The sequence below is a fragment of the Arachis ipaensis genome, chromosome B05 (assembly GCF_000816755.2).
Source record: "Arachis ipaensis cultivar K30076 chromosome B05, Araip1.1, whole genome shotgun sequence".
NCBI classification, from domain to species: domain Eukaryota; kingdom Viridiplantae; phylum Streptophyta; class Magnoliopsida; order Fabales; family Fabaceae; genus Arachis; species Arachis ipaensis.
The window spans coordinates 20,060,170-20,070,218 of record NC_029789.2 but is presented as its reverse complement, the minus strand read 5'-3'; positions in this window follow the sequence as shown (position 1 = coordinate 20,070,218).

Below are 10,049 nucleotides of genomic sequence, written 5' to 3'. Positions count from 1 at the left end.
GCTCCACGCCACTGCTCCTCCACGCCGCTCCTTTCTTCCTCAACAAAAACACAGCGCCGCCGAGACGGGGGAGGCGGGAGAAAGAGAAGCGGGAGGGGGTGTTGTTTTGGGAAGAGGGGGAAGGGAAAAGGGGGAAGGGGGAAGGTCGCCGCCGCAGAAGCTCCACACCGCCGCAGCCCCTCCTCTCGACCACCACCGCAACCCTTTCCCTCTGTTTTAATTTTTTATTCCTTTTTGCTTTAATTTTTCAGATTCAAAGGATTCCATTGTTGTTGTTGTTGATGATGCTTCTAGTTGTTTCTGTTTATTCCTTTTATTTCATTGTTGTTGTTGATGCTTTGGTTGCTTCTGCTTCTGCCTGTTTTTGCTTCTGCCTGCGTTTGCGCTTTTGCTTCTGTTTCTGGTTGAGGAAGAAGAGGGGAGGGAGGTTTGCGCTTCTGCTTCTGGTTGAGGAACTGGTTGAGAAAGAAGAGGGGAGGGAGGGGTATTTTTGTCCGAAAGACCATTTTAAAACAAACTTAAACCTTGGGGACCATTTTGGAGCGAAAAAAGGCGAGGGACGAAACAAATTTTCAGCCCCTACGTTGGGGACCAAAATCATACTTATCCTTTTTTTTTATTAATTAGTTTATACTTATTATATTATATCTTTTTGGCTCTTGATGATTTTGAGTCACAGGTGAGGTCTGTATATCCTAGAACAGGGGATGGTTTGCTGGATTTCTTGGTTCAGCAAAAGATCAAAGACCGGAACGTATCTCTGTGTCCATAGTGCAATGCTGTCTTTGATGCTGAAGCAGCAACAATCTTTGAAAAGGAAAGGATGAAGAAAGAATTGGCTCATAGAGAAGAGCAAGCGCGCCAGAGGCAGCCGATTAGGCGTATGGAGGATTCTAGTTCAAAGACCCCTCAAGAAAATGTGTCTACACCTCTAAGCCGATCCCAAGCCATAGGTGTTCAGTGGATTAGGAATTGCCAAGAATTCCAGAGACGTGATCATCTGTATCGACGTAATCCACAGTGGGGGCATCGAGCACCTTCTCGAAATCAGTATTCTTACTATCAAGGACGTGCCAGGGGTTATCCGCGAGGAAAAGGAGGAAGGAGAAGTTTCAGTCAGAACAAGAAACTTTCGATTGAGGCCGACAAAGAGCTAAATAAGGTGGCAACGCCTTCTGTGCATTCTCTAATAGTTTTTCCTTTTGATGGAGAGACTTACCCCAAAGAGATTCCATCACCTGCAAAGATGGAAAAGGGCAAAGCAGTAGCCCAGTCTTCTGGAATCGATAAAAATAAGCATGTCGATGTCGATGAAGAATATTTTGATGAGGGGGATGATGACATGGTAAGGACATTTTCGATCATTCCAACTAAATATTTGGGGGAGTATGAAGGTGACCCTAATGAAGATTATGATTCGGAGGATGAGGAAGCTTTTTCCTTTATCCGAATTGAGGATGAGCTGGGATACTTCTTGCGGCTTACTGAGAAACAAATGTCTCATCTCCGTCCACTTCATATAACAACTACTTTGAGTGGAATAAAGGTAAATAAAGTTCTGACTGATGGTGGTGCTGCAATTAGTCTGTTGCCGGAGAGGATGTTAATCAAGGTGGGAAAGCACCCTGACGATTTAGTCCCTACAAATATTGTTGTGATAGATTTCAGTGGGACTTCGACCCCAGCCAGAGGATTGGTTACTCTGTCTGTGAAAGTTGGCTCGTCTGAGCGTAATAATGTCTTTGTGGTGGTTCCCTCAAGAGCAAGCTATAATGCTTTGTTGGGACGAGATTGGATCCAGGGTGTGGGAGCCGTATCTTCTATTGTGCATCAGAGTGTACTTCTATGGACTAAGGAGGGTAAACCTGAAACAGTCAAGGCAGATTCGAATTTATATGTCCAACAAATGCATGTTGATTTCAGGATATATAATCGTAAGTTAAAGCCCTTAAATGTTGATCGATCACTGAGCCCTTATAATTGTGAAGGGTGCTACTTGTCCTCAGAAGGCCTCTCAGTGAAGTTATGCTATCCAGAGTTGGGTTTGGAGCCAACTGGTTGGGATTGTCTTTCTTGAAGACCTTGAAGGAACTGCTCTATGGACCAGGTTGAGGAAGTTTCTAACTACCTGGTAACATTACATAATTATTTAAATAGTTTTCAGTTACTCGAAAATAAAGTTGATTCTTCTGATGAAGTTGAATCACATAGGGTTAGTAATCTTATTAGTTATAATGTGTTCGATTCGACATCTTTAGTCGAATTTAGTTATGATTTCCCTATTTCTTGTAATAAAAATAATGATGCAAGCCGAACTGCCGATTTAATAGCAGAGGCTCATTGCGTACAAAATAGAAGTAATGATGTTTTTATCAATGATCAAGTTTCTTCTGTTTCTGATAATTCCATTGATTTCACTTTTGATTGCATTTATGATTTAGAACCATTGGGTTTTAAAAAAATACTCAGTAAATGATGATGATTATGATAGAGGGTTTGAATCTCAGGATCCCTTAGAGGAAATTAATTTAGGGACTCCTGATGATGTTCGAATTACATATATTTGTAAAGATCTTGTTGATCCTTTTCGAACTGAACTCTTTAATCTTTTACATGAGTTTAAAGATTGTTTTGCTTGGGATTATCATGAGATGCCTGGTCTTGATCGTTCATTAGTGGAACATCGATTAGCATTGAAACCCAATGCTCGACCTGTGAAACAGACTCCAAGACGTTTTGCTCCTGAAATTAATATAGAGATTAAAGAAGAGATCGAACGCTTGATTAAAGCAAAATTTATTCGAACTGCACGCTATGTTGAGTGGGTTTCGAATATTGTCCCTATTATGAAGAAGAATGGGAAGTTGAGAGTATGCATTGATTTTCGAGATTTAAATAATGCTACTCCAAAAGATGAATATTTTTGCAGATATGTTAATCGATTCTACAGCAGGAAATGAAATACTTAGTTTTATGGATGGTTATTCTGGGTATAACAAAATTTTCATTGCAGAAGATGATGTGGCTAAAACTGCTTTTCGTTGTCTTGGGACATTGGGTACGTATGAATGGGTAGTTATGCCTTTTGAATTGAAAAATGCTGGAGCAACATATCAACGGGTAATGAATGCTATTTTCCATGAGTTTATTGGAAAATTTATGGAAGTATATATTGATGACGTTATGGTTAAATCGATTTCAGTAAGCCAGCACATTGATCATTTAAGAAGGGCATTCCTTACTATGAGGAAGAAGGGGTTAAAAATGAATCCTTTGAAATGTGCTTTTGGTGTATCGGCTGGAAATTTTTTGGATTTTGTTGTTCATAAAAAAGGAATTGCCATCGATAAAAATAAAGCAGATGCAATATTAGCGTTGTCTGCACCGAAATCGAAGAAAGAAGTTCAATCATTTTTGGGTAAGGTGAATTATCTTCGAAGATTCATTTCGAGTCTTTCAGATCGGACTCGAGTGTTTGCACCTTTAGTGAAATTAAAAAATGATTCACAATTTGAATGGACTACGGAGCATCAATTGGCGTTTGATTCGATTAAGACTTATTTGTCTAAAGCTCCGATTATGGCGAATATTCGACCATCTGAACCCTTAACATTATATATTGCAGCATTTGAAAATACTATAGGGTGTATGTTAGCCCAAGATGATGAAAATGGGCAAGAGCGAGCAGTTTATTACCTTAGTCGAGTTTTAACTAATATCGAAACGAGGTATTCCCCAATCAAAAAATTATGTTTGTCTCTATATCATGCTTGTATGAAATTAAAGTGCTATATGGTGGCTAAATCGGTGAAAGTTATAGCGCAAACTGATCTAATCAAGTATATGTTGAGTTTCCCTATGTTAAGGGGACGTTTAGGGAAATGGATGCTGGCGTTGATGGAATTTGATTTACAATATGTACCAGCCAAGGCTGTGAAAGGATAGGTCATTGCAGATTTTCTTGTGGATAATTCAGAAAATCTGAATGACTTGGGGGCAAATGTAATTGAAGTAAAAATCGATTATTGAAAGTTGTATTTTGATGGATCGAAACATAAAGATGGCGCAGGAGTTGGGATTTTGATTGTTTCACTAGAAGGGAGTGTGTCGAAATTTTTATTTGAAATAAAGTATCCTTGTTTGAATAATGAGGCAGAATATGAAGCATTGATTTTAGGTCTCGAAATCTTGATTAATAAAGGAGTTTCAGAAGTTCAGATATTTGGGGATTCCCAATTGGTTTTGAAGCAGTTGTCTAAAGAATTTAAATGTAATAATGAGAGGTTACAGAAGTATTTGACAACTGCTTGGGAGTTGTTAACTTCTTTTCAAAGAATTTCTCTGATTCATATTCCAAGGATTCAAAATGAAATGGCTAATGAATTAGCCCAGATTGCTTTGAAGTATAAAATTGGCCCAGGAACCCTTGAGTCTTTGGTAGGTATTCATCAGATTTTAGTACCTGCAAGTGAAATGGAAGTTTTGTGTGTTGATAAATGGGAGGACATTGATTGGAGGAAGCCTATTGCTCAGTACTTGAAAGATCCCAGTATTCTAGTTAATAGAAAGATAAAATTGCGAGCAATGAATTTTGTTTTAATGGCTCATGAATTGTATAAGAAATGTATTGATGGGAGTTTATCGAGATGTTTAGGTCAAAGTGACCAAAATATTGCTTTGGGTGAAGTTCGGGATATGCAGTGCGCATCAGGCTGAAAAGAAAATGAGATGGGTGTTATGTCGCAATCATGTATATTGGCCATCTATGATTAAAGATTGCATTGATTATGCAAAAGCATGTTTAGAATGCCAGAAACATGGCTCGATTCAGCAAATCCTAGCATCTGAATTACATTCGATAATAAAGCCATGGCCTTTTAGAGGTTGGGCTCTAGATTTAATTGGGTTGATTCATCCTCCTTCATCAAAACAACACAAGTTTATCCTGGTAGCAACTGATTATTTTACGAAATGGGTTGAAGCGATTCCCTTGATAGAAATAAGTCAAGGTGAGATAATAGATTTTATCGAGGAATATATTATCCATCGATTCGGAATTCCTCAAACATTAAGTACTGATCAAGGAACAATGTTTACTGGTCAGCGGATTAAAAATTTTGCAGCTTCGAGAAATATTAGTATGGTTACTTCGACTCCCTATTATGCACAGGCTAATGGACAAGTAGAAGCAGCAAATAAAATTTTAATAAGTTTAATTAAAAAGCATATCGGAAATAAGCCTCGAACATGGCATAAAACTTTAAGCCAAGTGTTATGGGCTTATCGAAATTCACCAAGGGGTTCGACAGGTACTTTGCCATATAAATTGGTGTATGGTCATGATGCAATACTACTGCTAGAAATTAATTTGAATACTTTAAGAGTATTAAGACAGAATGATTTGCCAGTTGATGATTATTGGAATGCAATGTTTGATGAGTTAAATGAATTAGACTCGGAACGAATTTTGGCACTCGATAATATGATTCGACAAAAAGAAAGTATTGCTCGAAGTTATAATCGTCGAATCAGAGAAAAATCTTTTAATGTAGGTGAATTGGTTTTGAAAGTTATCTTGCCAATGAAAAAGAAATCAAAATTTCTTTGCAAATGGTCCCATACCTGGAAAGGTCCGTTCCAAGTGATGGGAACATATTTTGAAAATGCTTATTAGATTAAAGATATTAAATCAGAAAGAGTAATTAATTCGGTTAATGGAAAATACTTGAAGTAATACTATTGTTGGCAAGAGTAGAAGTTCAACATGCATATGTTTAGAAAAGATGGAAATTTAAAAAATAAATGAACTTCAGATGAGAAGAAATTCAAGGTGCCACTAGTTTTGTTAAATCAGAGTGTAGCTTTACCCTTTTGTTGTCCAGAATTGAAAGTATTTCAATTTGTTTGAACTTGCCAGCTTGAACTTTCTCAATTTGTTTTTCATACTCTCCCCGCTTGGTATCAATTGAAACAAGTTCTTGAATAAGGTGGTGTTGTTCTTGTTGGGCTGCTGCCAGAGGTTTGGCTATAGTAGCTCAATTTTGGCGTATTGTGGCAAGCTGTTCTTTGATCTGAGCTAATTCTGCTTCAAGTCTTGCTTCTTCTTGGTCATGAAAAGCTTGAACAGAAATAGCCTGAGAGATTCTCAGATCAAATTCTTCACGAGAAACTTAGATTGGTTGAGCGGTTGCAAAACAATCTTCAACATTAGTTTTGATATTGGTTTCTTCAGCTTCAGTTTCTTGAAGTTGAAATTGAGATGTAACGCTCTCATTAAGAAGTTGTTTGAACTCTTGAATTGAGGCAGAATTTGGTGTGTTAGCTGAGAGTTCAAAAGAAGAATTCAAAAGATCAGCCAGGAGTTGGTTAAGAATTGGATCATTAACCCATGTAGTAGGTGGATGATCCAAGAGCTTGATGAGTGATAAAAAGCTATTCTCGAGTGCCAGGATCTAATTCGAATGAAGGCCTTGATGTAGCAGGTCTTGAGATTGCTGGCACAGGCACTGGTACTTTGTTTTCTTGGATAACTTTATTTAAAACAGAAATCAAGTCAACCAAGGTAGCACTTGTGGGGGTGGTAGAAGCACTCGATGTTCCGGGTCTTGGTTCGGGAGGAGTCTGAAGATCAACTTGGAGTGAAGGACTAGGCAGTTTGGGAGGATTTTCTAAGATCCTGGATCGAGAAGAATCTGAATTGGTGGTGTCAGCAATTCTAGAAGCCGAATCAGAGTCTGGGGCCGCCTGGTTTTCTTTAGACAATGCACCTTGATTGTTTGGTGAAATTGTGTCAAGTGTATGAGTTTCTTCTGGAGAATGCTGCAAGGGATCTGCTATCAGATCAACCACCTGTGTTGTATGAAGAAGAGGTGGAAGAGCAGCTGGAATCGGTTGAATAGGCCCTGTGAATTGAATTGAATCATGTGATGTGGAGTGCTCTGGGTCATTTTGTTGTTGCAGAATTGGTTGATCAAAAGCCCCAGTAGATGAAATTGAACGGACAACATTGGTAGGCTGGTATAAAAGGTACACAGTTATAAATTTGAAATTTATTTTAAACCAAGTGAAATATGTATAGAGATAATTGTGTTACCTGAGGAAGTCTGGATCTCCGTATTAGTTGAGAGCCAGGGTCAGAATTGGCTGTATCTTCCGATTGAGAAGAGGCAGCAAGAGTATCCTTATTAGTTGATTCACTTTCATCAGCGCTTTCGCTTGATGATGGCAGCAGTAACTGGTAAAAAATTTTAGAATTAAGTATGTTTAAGAAAATATAATTTGCAAAATATTTCAAGTTAAAAGGAAAAGTTATGAGTGAAATAGTTACTTTTCGAGAAGTTCTGGTAGGAGTCCTTTTGCTTTTGTGTGGTGGTGGTCGAGTAGTGTTAGCTTTCCTTTTGTGAGTTCTTTTTGGGGAACTCTCAGCGACAGGGACTGTTCGAACAGTAGTTTGTTGAATTTCTTCTAAGGTATGGGTGTACCTTGAATAATAAGCAGTCCACCATTCGAAACAAGATTTGGTGATGAATGAACGCAGTTCATAGATCAAGAAGTTGAAGCGGTCTCTGCGTTGTTGATTTTTTAAGAGACAGGTGTTGAAATTTTCTTGAGATGTTAAAATAATGTGGTAGAATGGATCACTGTGTCGAGGTTGTGGTGTTAGGATAGCTTGAGAAAACCCCAGCTATCTAGCTATTAAGTGAGGAGCGTATATGGTTATTTTGAACTTTTTTTTGTGTGTTGTGGCAGCCCTATCGGTATTACTTGAATAGCTAGTAGGTTTGCCTAATTTCGATTTGCAAGTTGACTCCCCTCATTGGTATTAGGAAAGAGTAAATGATCAAGCTAGGCAGGACCGCAATTGCGATGCAAAAAGGGAGTGAAGTTGAGTTGATCATTGTCAAAATTCTTGCAAGAATGAAAAAGGGAGAAAACAACCTAGAATCTGTCTTCATCTGATTGGGTGTTCAGAAAAGTGGGTTTGTAATTAGACAATCGAAAACCTTCAATGTGTTGTTTGTCAGTACTGCCACCCTCAGGTTTTGTCATAAAATTTTCGAAAATGACATTAAGCCATAATTGAAGGAGCGACAGAGGACCTCCTGTACTGATTATTTTATTGTCTCGAAGGTCACAGACAAATTGACCAAGTTCTTCAAAAATGTGCCCTAGAAGAAGTTTGGCCAAGTTGAGAACTTTCCCTTCATGAAGAAGAGTAGCCAAGGGAAGGAAGAACTTGGACATCTGTACGCTTTGAGAGTAGAACAGGACTGCATTTAACCAATAAAACAAGAAGGCTACATGTTCACTATCTGTGACTTCTGTACCATCTTCACCCATGTTTTGGGCAATGAAGTCGCTGTAAGAGTTGGTTAAGACAACATCATACTGGTGTTTAGATTGCATGTCAGGGGTACAATCTGGAGAATTTATTGGGAGTCCTATAATGACAGCTACATCGAGGAGAGACATTTCGATCATTCCACAAGGAAGATGGAAGTTGTTGGTCATCCTATTCCAGAAACAAGTCACTGCTCCAATCATCCAAGGGTATGTTGTGAGTGAGAAATGAGAGAACCTTAGTAGTTCATGTATTTCTAGGGCTCCCCAGGTAGCACTTTTTGAGGGTTCGAGGCGTTGGTACCAAGCTGTGAAATCGAATCCTCGAGGGTTGATTTTTGGATTATTTCTGAAGAATTTCTGGTTGATGAAATGAGAGATGTTAAAAGCCTGGTTTATTAATAAATCTTCTCCTTCAACGCTTGGGAAGAAAGAAAGTTTTTTGTTTGCCCTCTCAAGGGATTCAATCGGGCAGAGGAAACAGTGTGTATCCGCACTGATTGTGAAGGGGATTAAGATTCTGGTATCATTAACTTGCAAATGGGGATCGTCAATGATTTCATCATTGACTTGATTGAAAATGCAAAGAGCTAGTGGAGATGGTGGTGCTATTACAAGTCCTTTACCCTTGCCTTGGGTGGCAGCATGAGAAGAGGAACCAGTCATTATTGAATACAAATAAAGAAGATTAAAGGTTGAGGATTTGGTGAGGAAATTCTTGATGTAAGAAAGATTCAAAGAATAATGGGTATTCGAAAGATTTGAACAAAAGGGGGAAATGGTGAATTTAAAGTAGCAATGTAGCCGTTACTGTGAAAGGGATGCGAATAGAGGTAACTTCGTGAGGAAGATGAAGTGGTGGAGAGAGAGCATAAGTTTCGGAAAATGTGTCGAGTGGTCAGTATTAATGGGGAGTTTAAATGATAATTATTACTGACTTAAGAACTGACATTTTCAATTTTAGATTAAGTGTTTTATCTTCTAATAATAATATTTTCGAAGGTAAACACATTAATCCAAGGGGGCAATTTGTTGATCAAAAAAATATATTCGATAAAGGTAAGTCGATTCGGAATAAACAGTGGTTGTTTCTCGAGAAGATGTATGCGTAGGCGTAAGGTTGAGAATGACTGGCGTAAAATTGAATCTCGAATGATTTGTTAATCGGATAAGTCTAGTCGAATAAGATATTCGATATGCATAACCGAGTAAGGCCTTTGACAGGTGGGTCGAATAGTCATGGAAGTGGAACGGTTAGATGCTTTTATCACATGAGGAAATTATGGGAAATGGCTATAATCAAGCAGCGGGAACAGTTACCAAGAGGAATTATATTCAAAGTTGTAATCAATTGTAATTAATTGTCAGTTATGTAAGATATATTATAAATACTAGGAAGCGTTAGGAAATTGGGGTTGGAACTTTTACTCAGAAAAAAACACTCAAGCATACTCACATCCCAGGAAATTCCTGAGTTTGCAATCGAGTAACTTTTCTGTAGGGTTCCTTCCATCTCTTTATTCTTTCAATTTACACTTCTGTAAATTTATCATTTCAAGTAAATTTGTTTTCCAAGTGTTCTTTATTTTCATTGTTCGATTTATCTTTCTGCATTTTAATTTCGCATGTCAAAGCCTTTCGATCTAATCAAAGGCATTTTACTGTTTTCTTTTAAATTCCAATGCAAATTATTTTCTATCCGTAAGCGA